Source organism: Tachyglossus aculeatus, chromosome X1, assembly GCF_015852505.1.
Source record: "Tachyglossus aculeatus isolate mTacAcu1 chromosome X1, mTacAcu1.pri, whole genome shotgun sequence".
In the NCBI taxonomy this organism is placed as follows: Eukaryota; Metazoa; Chordata; class Mammalia; order Monotremata; family Tachyglossidae; genus Tachyglossus; species Tachyglossus aculeatus.
In genome coordinates this window covers 89,538,449-89,552,377 of record NC_052101.1, presented here as the reverse complement: position 1 = coordinate 89,552,377, position 13,929 = coordinate 89,538,449, and the positions used below count along the sequence as shown (strand labels likewise).

Genomic DNA, 13,929 nt, shown 5'->3' with positions numbered 1-13,929 from the left:
GTGTCTTCCAACTCTATTGTACTGTAATCTCCCAAGCACTTAGAACAGTACTTTGTACACAGAAAGTGATCAATAAGTACCATTGATTGATTGATACTTACAATGTCAGATCAGGATAACCTTCTTTGTGTGCTCTGGAAAAAAAGAGTCCTCTGGTTGTTCAAGTTCTTACCTCTCTCTGCAGGTCTGCAGTCCAAATACACGGTTATCCCCAAGCAGCTCTTCTCCTCCCCACTTGAAGCAGCAGGAGAAGCAGCATGGTGTAGTGGATAGAGCACAGGCCTGGGAGTCAGAAGGTCATGGGTTCCAATCCCGGCTCTGCCAGTTGTCTGCTCTGTGACTTTGGGCAAGTCAGCTTACTTCTCTGTGCCTCAGTTACCTCATCTGTAAAATGGGGATTAAGATCTTGAGCCCTATGTGGGACAGGGACTGTGTGCAACCCAATTTGCTTGTATCCACCCCAGCGCTTAGTATGATGTGCATGAGCGATGTGCCTTTGAGGCACAAACATAAGAAGACATGTAATTTGGCACAGCTCTCTTCACTCACGATTAATCTGAAGAAAACGGGAAAATGAACATCACCATTGATCATCATTGACAAAACAGACTTTGGCATTGTCACCAGATTCTGGTATCTTGGTGTTACTCTATCCAACAATGCATGGATAGATTATCAATCATATTTATTGAATGCTTACTGTGAGCAGAGCACTGTGCTAAGTGCTTGGGGGAGAGTACACTATAACAGAATTGGTAGACACATTATCTGAGCACAACTAGTTTACAGTCTAGAGGGGGAAGATGGAAAATGAGAAAACAGGATGAAAAAAGCTCATCATGGCTTTCGGCAGATTGACCGAGTGTGGCGACAATGGGGCATCAAGTTGAAGGTTCATACAGCTATTGTGGAGTGCCATCTTCTATTTTGCTGTGAGATAATAATAATAATAATAATGGCATTTGTTAAGCACTTACTATGTGCAAAGCACTGTTCTAAGCGCTGGGGGGGATACAAGGTGATCACGTTGTCCCACGTGGGGCTCACAGTCTTCATCCTCATTTTACAGATGAGGTAACTGAGGCTCAGACAAGTTCAGTGACTTGCCCAAGGTCACACAGCAGACAAGTGCAGAGCTGGGATTAGAACCCATGATCTCTGACTCCGAAGCCCGTGCTCTTTCCACTGAGCCACGCTGCTTCTCTTTGATCTGGATCAAACTCTAGAAAATGCAAAGTGCTCTACAAATCACTGGTAAAGAATACACAGGTAAGAATTAAATGGGGTCTCTTGGCCCTCAAGGGACTTTTGATCTAAGAACAAAGGGAGGAAGGGGCTTGTTGTGGGCAGGGACAACTGTGTTATACTCTCCCAAGCGCTTAGTACAGTGCTCTGCATACAGTAAGTGGTCAATAAATACCACTGATTGATTGATTCTTGTAGTGATTTGAGACACATCTGAATTACTGGGTAGAAACCCCATCAGCCATCTTGTGTCATTCCTGTCTTGTTCTTGGATTTTATTTTGTATTTCTTGATATTCATGTCCTCTTTGACAGGGTTTTTGTCTATATGTGTGTGCACAAGTACATATCAATTTAAAGTAAAAAAAAATATGCAATTGAGATGCCTAAATCCAGTGGCTCCCTCACCTGTTCTTTATCCTCTTGGACTGATAAGCCCTGCTGCCATAAAGGGGCTCTTCCATAACAAGGCACCTAGGGCATTTTATATATAATCCCAGAGTGTAATATTCGAGAGGCCCCTTCCCTCTCCCTCTTCACGATAAGCTAGTGTGGCTTTTAAAGGACCAGACCAATTCCTGGAAAATGTGATGAGCCGCAGGGGAAGTCATGAGAGAAGGCAGCTGGTTGTGCCACAAACCTCTCCACTGTGGCCAAAAACCTACTTAAGGAATTTCAAAATTAGGGTGAGTGCTTATTATGCTTTCTTTCAAACTGGACCAATTATAGGATGCAATGTTCCAGTCCTGGGAAAACTCTGGCCATCCTAATAAATGCCCTAGGCAGTGGACCAATCCCATTAGCCCCACCTGTGTGTTCCCCAGCTTTCCTACCCCTGCCAGCTTCCACTTCCTAAGAGATGATCAGCCTCGCTTTAGGGTTTACGCATTGGCAGAAGTGGCAGGAAGGTAAATAACACCTCTCAGACCTTGGTATTAAAGGCTGCTGAGAGAGCTAATGTTCACGAGTAGGGCGTGGGAGGGAGGCCTTCTATCTCTGTCATTCTTCTGAAGAGATTTCCGGGCCTCTGGCACCCTGCTAATGGAGGGAGGCCCCCCCCCCATGCAAAAAACCGAACCCGCTTGCAATGTCAAGTCTCGGTAAAGAGCCTGGCAGATAGGGATTCAGAAAGCTGGCAGAACCAAAATGCAAATGTAATTGGCAAAGATGTTAACGTCAAGTGATGGTTTGACCACATTATCAGGACTGAGAGTGAATTAATTTTGCATACTACAACAGTACGTCTGAGCTCCAAAGTTAGATACATACACCTTGAGGGATTTTGATAACATCACAGTAACCAAGAGCAAGTGTTTCCATCTTCTCTGGCCCAAACATGGGGCTTTGTGAATTAAAGGCTTCAATCCAGAAAGACAAGAGACACAATGGAGTTAGAAGTAGGAGCAAGACCTTTGCATTGTCTCAGATGATGTTTGCTGAAGACTCAGGTAGTCGTTTTATTTTGGAAGGAGATCATTTGTAGCAAGAAAGGTGACGATGCCAAGCCTGGTGACAAATTTGACTCTTAAGGCTGACCTAGTCAGGAAATCTTAATTGGTTGGTATGACAAGCACCCTGCAAAAGGAAGAAAGCTGTCATGTGGTTCCACATACTTAACACAATATGTGCTGTTTTTCCAATCATTGTACCTGGAGAAAATCTCTGGCAACCTGACAGGAAGCCTATTTCTAGATAGACGAAGTTCCCAGTGAGAAGGCTTCTGTCTCTCCTCTCTCCCCTTTTCCATTCCCCCTCCCTCTACCCAATTAATTGTAAGGTGAGAGGGGAGGGCATGTAGAACTTCACCTGCACTGAATTATGGCAAGTAGGCTTGCTAGCAACCTGTTTGGTATAAGTAACTGCCTGGGTAATGGCTGGTGAAAGTGGAAAAGAATCTCCAAGATAAATACCCAGCAGTGAGAACTCTATTCTTCTTGACACCAGAGCTTGTCTGCGGTACTGAGCATGGTGAGTTCCTTGCTAGTAAAATTTTGGTATTTCAGGACTCAAACTCCACTTCTGTGTGCTTTAGAGACTTCTGAGAAGGGGAGGGAAAGAGTAATAGGCAGCTTCTTTGGTTTGCTGTAAAGTTTAATTTCAAAAAAGGGTGGGGACAAGAGGAAGACAGAAAGAACAATGGACAGAAAGGTAGGAACATTGCTTGTCCTTGAATAATAATAATAATGATGGCATTTGTTAAGCCCATCACTGTGGACAGCACTACTATCCTTCCCATCTCACAAGCCCGCAACATTAATGTCATCCTCGACTCCGCTCTCTCATTCACCCCTCACATCCAAGCCATCACCAAAACCTGCCGGTCTCAGCTTCGCAACATTGCCAAGATCCGCCCTTTCCTCTCCATCCAAATCGCTACCCTGCTCGTTTAAGCTCTCATCCTATCCCGTCTGGACTACTGCATCAGCCTCCTGTCTGATCTCCCATCTTTGTGTCCCTCCCCACTTCAATCCATACTTCACGCCACTGCCTGGATTGTCTTTGTCCAGAAATGCTCTGGGCATGTTACTCCCCTCCTCAAAAATCTCCAGTGGCTACCAATCAATCTGCGCATCAGGCAGAAACTCCTCACCCTGGGCTTCAAGGCTCTCCATCACCTCGCCCCCTCCTACCTCACCTCCCTTCTCTCCTACAGCCCAGCCCGCACCCTCCACTCCTCTGCCGCTAATCTCCTCACCGTGCCTCGTTCTCGCCTGTCCCGCCGTCGATCCCTGGCCCACATCATCCCCCTGGCCTGGAATGCCCTCCCTCCGCACATCCGCCAAACTAGCTCTCTTCCTCCCTTCAAGGCCCTACTGAGAGCTCACCTCCTCCAGGAGGCCTTCCCATACTGAGCCCCCTCCTTCCTCTCCCCCTCATCCCTCTCTCCATCCCCCCGTCTTACCTCCCTCCCTTTCCCACAGCACCTGTATATATGTTTGTACATATTTATTACTCTATTTATTTTACTTGTACATATCTATTCTATTTATTTTATTTTGTTAATATGTTTTGTTTTGTTCTCTGGCTCCCCCTTCTAGACTGTGAGCCCACTGTTGGGTAGGGACTGTCTCTATATGTTGCCAACTTGTACTTCCCAAGCACTTAATACAGTGCTCTGCACACAGTAAGTGCTCAGTAAATACGATTGATTAAGTACTTACTATGTGCAAAGCACTGTTCTAAGCACTGGAGGGGATACAGGGTGATCAGGTTGTCCCACAGAGGGCTCACAGTTGTAATCCCCATTTTACAGATGAAGTAACTGAGGCTCAGAGAAGTTAAGTGACTTACCCAAGGTCACACAGCAGACATGTGGCGGAGCCGGGATTTGAACCCATGACCTCTGACTCCAAAGCCCATGCTCTTTCCACTGAGCCATGCTGCTTGCAATTTATTAAATGATGGAAGGGCCTGGTAGAATGGAGGATGATAGTGTTTTGACATTGGTTTCTCATTACTAGTAGTGGAAAGCAGAGATACTTAATACATCTAGTTCCAGTCAATCTTGTTGTACTCAGACATGTTTGGGAAAGCAGCAGGAACCCTGCAAATCCAGATATTTTTGAACCTATAGCATATCTTTCCACCTCAGGAGACAGAGTTTCCACCAAAGTCTTTGAGAGAGTCACTCAGGAACTGAAGGCCAATGACTTTGATTTAGGTTTCTGCATGTGTGTTTTTCTAACAGATCATGCATTGATTTGAAGATTCAGAAGAGTAGCGCAGAATACGTGGCAGTGTGAGAGCTCATGATTATAGTTTCCAACTCCTAGTTTTTCAAGTGGGAAGCATCTTTAATAGCATTTACTCTTTACCGTATTCTCCATTGCTCAGATTTTCTCTGAGGCATCTAGAAACAGTAAATTGAGGAAATTCAGCCTCTGTGTCTGTGCAGGAAATCTAGATAGTGTTGAGGTTCTTGCGTGACTTCCCATGTAAACAACTTTAATGGCTTAAAGAAAACACAGGGGTCTCGTTTCCTAATGGCGTCAAATGGACTTTCTTCAAGGCTTTTAAAGTGGAATGAGAATCAAGTTGGGACATTTCCTGTACAAAAGCCATAGTAGAAACCTTGCTATTGCATCATTAAGTCCTACCAATAGGCATCTAGGTTGGGTTTTCTCCATTTATTATTTTAATGATTATTTTGGTTGTTGGTGTATTAGAAGTGATCCACTGTAAAAGGTACAAGATTAGGTTTTATGGCAGTTTGCAGAGCGAGTAGCCATTCAAGGGGAGTTAATGGGGGCAAAATGGATATCCCCATTCACATTTTATATTCTGCTCTTTGCCTGTGCTTATCTCTTTGTTTCTACCCATCTGTCTATACCAGGTTGTCTCGGGCAGAGCTGATTCTCTGGGTGATGAGTAGTTCTGAGAGGTTTTGCTGCCTGTAATAGGCCATAAATGGCCTTCTTCTCTTTTTGGGGGCTATTGAGGCAAGGCACAGCTTGCAGTTTACGTGACTGCTGCTGCAGATGTGAGTTGGCTTGATTCGTTTCCCTCCTTTCAGCTCTTCCACTCACTCTTTCTCTTATGGTTGTATGTGCCCTTTCCCATGTGTGCTACGGAGAAGGGAGGCCCCATGTGCATGGAGGAAATGCTTTGTAGTATTGTCTAGAAATGTCAGATGCCCTTGTATTTATTGTAGCCTAGGGAAACATCAGTTTTTTAAGATGACTGGTCAGTCAGGTGGGGGTGGGAGAACACAAGTATATTATAAAGAGGCTACCTGAGATGCACGAATCCTCTTCAGGGGTCTTGTGTTCCCTGGTCCCGATCCACCAGGTCTCCTGCTCTTTTGGTCCCTTCCCATTTCCCCTTTTTCTCTCCTGCCACCTGGTTTTCCTTTTCCTCTCTCATGATACTCTTCACCACCACCCCACATACACTTTCATCTGTCCCCCTAATTTTAACTTCCCACTTCATTCTCCCCTGGTTTGTGTAAACCCTTCTACTTTCCCTCTTTCCCCCAGCTACTTTTGCTTGCTCGCCTATTTCCCAAACCCCCCCTTTTTTTATCTCCCAGTTCCATTCACCTTTTCCAACCTTGTCCCATCTTTCCCTTCCTTCACTATGTCTCTCTGAACTACCCTCACCCTCTCCTTTCTCTTCCAACTCTGTCCCCTATTCCCTCCCTTCCCTTCTTCCCTCAGTGTGGGGAAGATACATTTGGGTAAGAGATCAGTAGAGAAGACAGCAGTGAACTGTGGCCCATTGGATAGAGCGCGGGCCTGGGAGTCGGAAGGACCTGGGTTCTAATGCCGGCTCTGCCACTTGTCTGCTCTGTGACCTTAAACAAGTTGCTCCACTTCTCTATACCTCAATTACCTCATCTGTAAAATGGGGATTGAGACTGTAAACTCCATATGGGACAGGAACTGTGTCCAATCCAATTTGCCTGTATCCACCCCAGTGCCTAGTACAGTGCCTGGCACATAGTAAGCACTTAACCAATACCACAATTATTATTATCACTCCCTTTTTCTATATTACTGAGCTGAATATGCCTCCTCCTGCCATCTTTGATGCCGGGCAGTTCAGTAAAACTAAGAAAAGCAGTCAAGGAAAGAGGAAATGGCAACAGGAGCAGTGGCAGCTTTCCTGTAATCTGTTTGCCTTTACTCCTGCTAAAGTGACCGTGTTTTCTGGAGTGCAGAGTGGACAGAGGGTGGGCTTTTATGGGTGGTGAGGCCAGTGGTCCAAGATCTGGGGGGAGGAAACAGCCAAAGGGAGACAGAGACAACTAGACAGGGATAAGACAAGACCGAGTGACAGGGAAACAAAGATATACAAAACACACAGAGTATTAGAGCACTCAACCAGATGACTTAGAGCCTGTCGGCAGCAGCTAAGAGGGAAGAGAAAGAATTTAGTCACCCCCCAGCTCCCTGACTCCCTCCCCCATTCCTGCTTCCCCAGCAAGCAGCCCTATTCCTTCTCCTGATTTGGACCTGAGCATTTGAGCTGTCATTGCTACTACCATCAGAGGCTGCTCTCTGGAGATTTTCAGTCCTGGGGGACACTGGGAGTGCAGCCATTGAACGGACCCTGTGGAGAGGAGCCCTTTAGTAGCAGTGGTTGCAGAAGCTCTGATGGAGTAGGAGCTGGAGTATGAGTAGAGCAGCCAGCTGGGGCTAGAGAAGCAGCAGTTGTGGAGAGAGGGGTGGTTGGGGGGAGAGGGGAGGGGTCTTGCAGTTTTCTCTCCTCTTCCCCCACCCCTCCCCCCCTTTCCAATTAGCTGCTGCTGTTGGATAACTCTCAGCTGCCATGTGGGACAGAGAGTGTATCTGATTCTATTGTATCTACCCCAGCACTTAGCACAATGTTTGACATGCAGTAAGTGATTAATTGTTATAATAGGCTTCTGGTCACTGCACTGGCCACTCTGTCACCCTTTCCCAAAGGGAAACTTTTAGGGATTTGGCTGGCCATGTTTCAGGTAGTAGGGTGGCATCTTGAAATTTGGACTCTGCAGAAATGAGGGATTCTTAATCAGTTTCGCTGCTGCAGACTCCCTTATCCATTTCCATTTGTCTCAGCAGGCGTGGCGCTATCCATGCATGCCCAGATCTGCAGAGTGCTACAAGTATTAGAAGAGAGATGACTGTAAAGCCAGTGTCCATTCTTGCAAGACAACCTTGGAAAGTGCCAGTAGTAGTAATCGTATTTATGCACTTACTATGAGCAAAGCACTGTACTAAGTGTGGGGAAAGAGTGCACAGGGGGAATTAGAGACCCTGTCCCTTGAGAGGCTCACAATCTATGAAAGGCTCACCATCTGTGCCAGAAAAGGAGAAAAGCCTGAATTGGATTCATTTTACTCCAAGTGCATCTCCATTGAGGACTGGCTGCCGAAGAGTGCTTCATCTTGCATTAAATTAAGTTTTGTGCTTGCAATACTGGCTCCAATAAGGAGTGAGGGATATGCAGGAATGAACACCAACATGGGGGAAAAAAGCCTCTTTGCCTTAAAGATGCTGACTTGTCTGTTGCTGGCTTCTTTCACTAGGCCTCACGGAGGCCCCCTGAAATTAGGGTGTTAGTGGACAAAAGAGGGGCCAATCAATCATTTGCGTGCTTCCAGTGTGCAGAGCACTGTACTAAGTGCTTGGGAGAGTACAATATACCAGAGTTGGTAGACATGTTTCCTGCTCATAATAAGCTTACAGTCTAGAGGGGGAGACAGATATTAATATAAATAAATTAATTACCAATATGTGCATAAATGCCATAGGGCTGAGGGAGGGGTGAATAAAAGGTGCAAATTGGATTAAGACTGTAAGCCTCGTGTGGGACATGGATTGTGCCTAATCTGACTAGCTAGTATCATCTACCCCAGCACTTAGTACAGTGCCTGACACATAGTAAGCACTTTAAAAATACCATAAAAAATTTTAAAAAAGCCTTATAGAAGGGAGTGGGAGAAGAGGAAATGAGGGCTTAGTTGGGAAAGGCCTCCTGGAGGAGATGTGCTTTTAATAAGGCTTTGAGGGTTGGGACACTAGCATAAAAAAGAGCCAATTGATATAGTAATAATAATAATTATGGTATTAAGTGCTTTCTATGTGCCAGGCACTGGGGTGGACACAAGCAAATTGGGTTGGACTCAGTCTCTGTCCCACATGGGGCTCACAGTCTTAATCCCCATTTTACAGATGAGGTAACTGAGGCACTGAGAAGTGAAGTGACTTGCCCAAGGTAACACAGTAGACAAGTGGCGCAGCCGGGGATTAGAACCCATGACCTTCTGAATCCTAGGCCCGAACTCTATCCACTCTGCCATGCTGCTTCTCAGGTGTGCCACTCACCTGTCATTTTACAGAAGCCCTTTCACCACATATCGCAGGGTGTCACCCAGACCCCCACCCAATATCCTCATCAGTCAATCATGAGAAAAGGGACAGGACACCACACAGCATTTGAGTTGGGTGCCTTGTAGCTTTAAGTAAAACTGATTTCTGGGTGAAAGTGAGATTCTCAAGTCTTCGGCATAAATTGTTTGGCTCTTTGTGCATTTCTTGTTGCTCGGATGAACCAATATACTGGAAGCTCATCTTCTAGATTGTAAGCTCATCATAGGCAGGGAATGTGTCTGCCAACTCTGTTTTATTGTACTCTTCCAAGTGCTTAGTACTGTGCTCTGCACACAGTAAGTGATCAATAAATATGATTGATTTAGCAATGGAAAGGGCATTATGGAACTGAGTGCCTACTGTATGCAGAGAACTGTACTAAGCTCTTGTGCGAGTCCAGTGCAGCAGAGTTGGTAGACACGTTCCTTGCCTACAAGGAGCTTACAGTCTAGAGGGGAAGACAGGCATTAAAATATAGTGGCATTGCTTATTCAGTACTGAGCTTTTAGTTAGGGTAATCTGTGATGTTGTGCTGATGGCCCTTTTAATACGAGTGTCCGATAGAGCATTTCCCTAATCTGGGATCTATGGAAATTCAGTCTCAAGGGATCTCTTTGACTAGATTTAGATGGGGTGGAAAATTGACCTATAAGTTAGAAAACTGCTCTACGATATGCTTCCTGATGATTTTGTAATTTCTGGTAGCAATCATTCTCTTGGGTTTCTTCTTTGCGGCAGCTTCCTTCCTGGGTTGTCAGGCTAATACTTTACAAGTATAAAGGACTTGATAATGATGATTAATGCACAAGACAGAGAATAAACAGTCCTTTTGTTGGAAAGATTGAAGAAGAAACAAAACAGTTGGACTAGAATGCATGGGGAGCTAGACCAGGAAGGGTATTGCTAAGGCTCTCCCAAACTGATTTGGGCATAGGTGTGATGGCTCCCACAGCTTTTTGAGCTCGACTTCCAGACATTCTGGCGTGATCTGAGAGTTTCCAATTAGGTCTGGAATGGTGGGTTTTTGGCCTATTTAGCTCTTTTGAGCCTCTCTGGAACCTACCCTCTCTCAGTCCTGATTCACCCCCGGCCCACATAGTGAGAAGTAGGCCCCTTTGGATTTAGAATTTCTGTTGGCTGAAGGGGTTTTTAGAGGTTGGAAAATCTATGCGGAGAAAATAATGCATGTTTCTTTTAAAAGTGAATGGACGCAAACACGTTGAAAAAGTCTTGGTTTCTTGTTTGCTGGCTTGGATCCACTTAGAGATCAGGAAAAAAACAAGGAAAGATCTATAAAATATTCTGGACCCAATTTTGAAAAGACGGTATTCAATTTTACACCCACAGGCTTTCACAAGTGCGAGGAGTTACGGGCACACACTCATCCATTCCAATTGTATGAGTCAAGCCTGAAGTAGAAGGGCTGTTACCAGCTCCATTTTTTTTTCCACTTGATTTATTGATCTTGCAACTGAATTTAAGTTGCTTTTCAACCAATGTGAATGAGATGTAGGACCCCTTTTTTCTCATGAGGGGCTTGGGCTTGTTCTGTGCTGAGCAGTGGGGAAAACCCTCTTGGTTGGGTCTGTAAGTTGAAGGTGAGGCAGGGTGAGTTCTTTTATCTGTAACTTATTTACTTGTATGGATGTCTGTCTCTTTTCCCCCCCCCCCCACCCCCAAATGTGGGCAGGGATTGTGTCTGTTTATTGTTGTATTGTGCTTAGGGTGCTCTGCACACAGTAAATGCTCAATAAATACGATTGAATGAATTTTGAGGATTTTATGCTCCTGCTACTTAATAACAATAATAATAGTTATGATATTTAAGTGCTTACTATGTGTTGAACACTGTTCTACGAGCTGGAGTAGATATAAGGTTATCAGGTTGTCACGTGGGGCTCACACTCAATCCTCATTTTACAGATGAGGTAACTGAAGCACAGAGAAGTTAAGTGGCTTGCCCAAGGTCACACAGCAGATAAGTGGCATAGCCAGGATTAGAACCCACATCCTCTGACTTCCACTAAGTCACACTATGCATTAAAGATACCTCACTAGTCCAAGGGTAAGTTTTAGAGGCTACAGCAGGGTTCAGTTGAGAAGGGTCTAGATCCGTTTCAGTACCTGTTTTTTTTTTTTTCCTTTAATCAATCAATCGTATTTATTGAGCGCTTACTGTGTGCAGAGCACTGTACTAAGTGCTTGAAGTACAAGTCAGCAACATATAGAGATCGTCCTGTACTATAATAATAATGATGATGGTATTTAAGCACTTACTATGTGCCAAGCACTGTTCTAAGCACTGACTATCCCTAGTCAGACTTAGAGCAGCTCATTTCTTCCCCATCTGCAGGAAACAGAACCAGGCATGATTATTGATGATAACATTTGAAATACTAAGTACAGAAGATTTACCACTGGTACCAAAAAAAAGTAACAATCATGTTCATCGTTAAACCATCATACAGCACAAGAGAGGGATAATTGTTACTGCTCCTTCCCCACAATTTCCCTCAGAACAGGGAAAATGTGTTGAGCACTGAGGTAGATACAAGTTCATCAGGTCAGACACAGTCCCTGTCCCACATGAGGCTCATTTTTCAGTCAAGGGAACTGAAACACAGAAGTGCCTCACAGCAGGCAACTGGTGACACTGTGATTAGAACCCAGGTCCTCTGGCTCCCAGGTCCATGCTCTTTCCACTAGGCCATGCTGCTACCTGTTCAGGTGGAATGATCTCACCTGGTTTATGATCACTGGCATGAATGAAGCCCATTAGGGACCAAGATGTGAAGTAAGTGACTCTAGTGTTGGTGAGCACACCAAGAAGCTAAGGAATATAATTTCATTTATTTGTGTTGATGTCTGTCTTCCCAACACTCCCCTGTCCCCAACCCCCCAGACTGTGAGCTTGTTGTGGGCAGGGACTGTCACTGTTTGCTTGTTGTAGTTTACTTTACCAAGTGCTTAGTACAGTGCTCTGCACACAGTATGAGCTTAATAAATACTATTGAATGAATCAATCAATCAATCGTATTTATTGAGCGCTTACTGTGTGCAGAGCACTGTACTAAGCGCTTGGGAAGTACAAGTTGGCAACATATAGAGACAGTCCCTACCCAACAGTGGGCTCACAGTCTAAAAGGGGGAGACAGAGAACAAAGCCAAACATACTAACAAAATAAAATAAATAGGATAGATATGTACAGGTAAAATAAATAAATAGAGTAATAAATATGTACAAGCATATATACAGGTGCTGTGGGGAAGGGAAGGAGGTAAGATGGAGGGATGGAGAGGGGGGCGAGGGGGAGAGGAAGGAAGGGGCTCAGTCTGGGAAGGCCTCCTGGAGGAGGTGAGCTCTTAGTAGGGCCTTGAAGGGAGGAAGAGAGCTAGCTTGGCGGATGGGCAGAGGAAGGGCATTCCAGGCCCGGGGGATGACGTGGGCCGGGGGTCGATGGCGGGACAGGCGAGAACGAGGTACGGTGAGGAGATTAGCAGCGGAGGGTGCAGGGTGGGCTGTAGAAGGAGAGAAGGGAGGTGAGGTAGGAGGGGGTGAGGTGATGGAGAGCCTTGAAGCCCAGGGTGAGGAGTCTCTGCCTGATGCGCAGATTGATTGGTAGCCACCGGAGATTTTTGAGGAGGGGAGTAACATGCCCAGAGCGTTTCTGGACAAAGACAATCCGGGCAGCAGCATGAAGTATGGATTGAAGTGGGGAGAGACACAAGGATGGGAGATCAGAGAGAAGGCTGATGCGGTAGTCCAGATGGGATAGGATGAGAGCTTGAACGAGCAGGGTAGCGGTTTGGATGGAGAGGAAAGGGTGGATTTTGGCAATGTTGCGGAGCTGAGACCGGCAGGTTTTGGTGACGGCTTGGATGTGAGGGGTGAACGAGAGAGCGGAGTCGAGGATGACACCAAGGTTGCGGGCTTGTGAGACGGGAAGGATGGTAGTGCCGTCAACAGTGATGGGAATATCAGGGAGAGGGCAGGGTTTGGGAGGGAAGACAAGGAGTTCAGTCTTGGACATGTTGAGCTTTAGGTGGCGGGCAGACATCCAGATGGAGATGTCCTGAAGACAGGAGGAGATGCGAGCCTGGAGGGAGGGGGAGAGAGCAGGGGCAGAAATGTAGATCTGGGTGTCATAAGCGTAGAGGTGATAGTTGAAGCCGTGGGAGCGAATGAGGTCACCAAGGGAGTGCGTGTAGGTCAAGAACAGAAGGGGACCAAGCACTGAACCTTGGGGAACCCCCACAGTAAGGGGATGGGAGGGGGAGGAGGAGCCTGCAAAAGAGACTGAGAATGAACGACCGGAGAGATGAGGAGAACCAGGAGAGGACAGAGTCTGTGAAGCCAAGGTCAGATAGTGTGTTGAGGAGAAGGGGGTGGTCCACAGTGTCAAAGGCAGCTGAGAGGTCGAGGAGGATTAGGACAGAGTATGAGCCATTGGATTTGGCAAGCAGGAGGTCACTGGTGACCTTTGAGAGGGCAGTTTCCGTGGAATGTAGGGGACGGAAGCCAGAGTGGAGGGGGTCGAGGAGAGAGTTGGTGTTCAGGAATTCTAGGCAGTGTGTGTAGACAACTTGTTCAAGGAGTTTGGAAAGGAATGGTAGGAGGGATATGGGGCGATAACTAGAAGGTGAGGTGGGGTCAAGAGAGGGTTTTTTTAGGATGGGAGAGACATGGGCATGTTTGAAGGCAGAGGGGAGGGAACCAGTGGAGAGTGAGCGGTTGAAGATGGAAGTTAAGGAGGGCAGAAGGGATGGAGTGAGAGATTTCATGAGATGAGAGGGAATGGGGTCCGAAGCACAGGTGGCCAGAGTAGCAC

General features: G+C 46.0%; 1 protein-coding gene across 1 annotated transcript in view; it reads left to right on the top strand.

Moving 5' to 3' along the window:
* Positions 1–13,929, top strand: part of BSN (bassoon presynaptic cytomatrix protein) — a 334,369-nt gene that overhangs the window by 33,054 nt on the left and 287,386 nt on the right. The gene's annotated exons all lie outside the window — the stretch shown is intronic.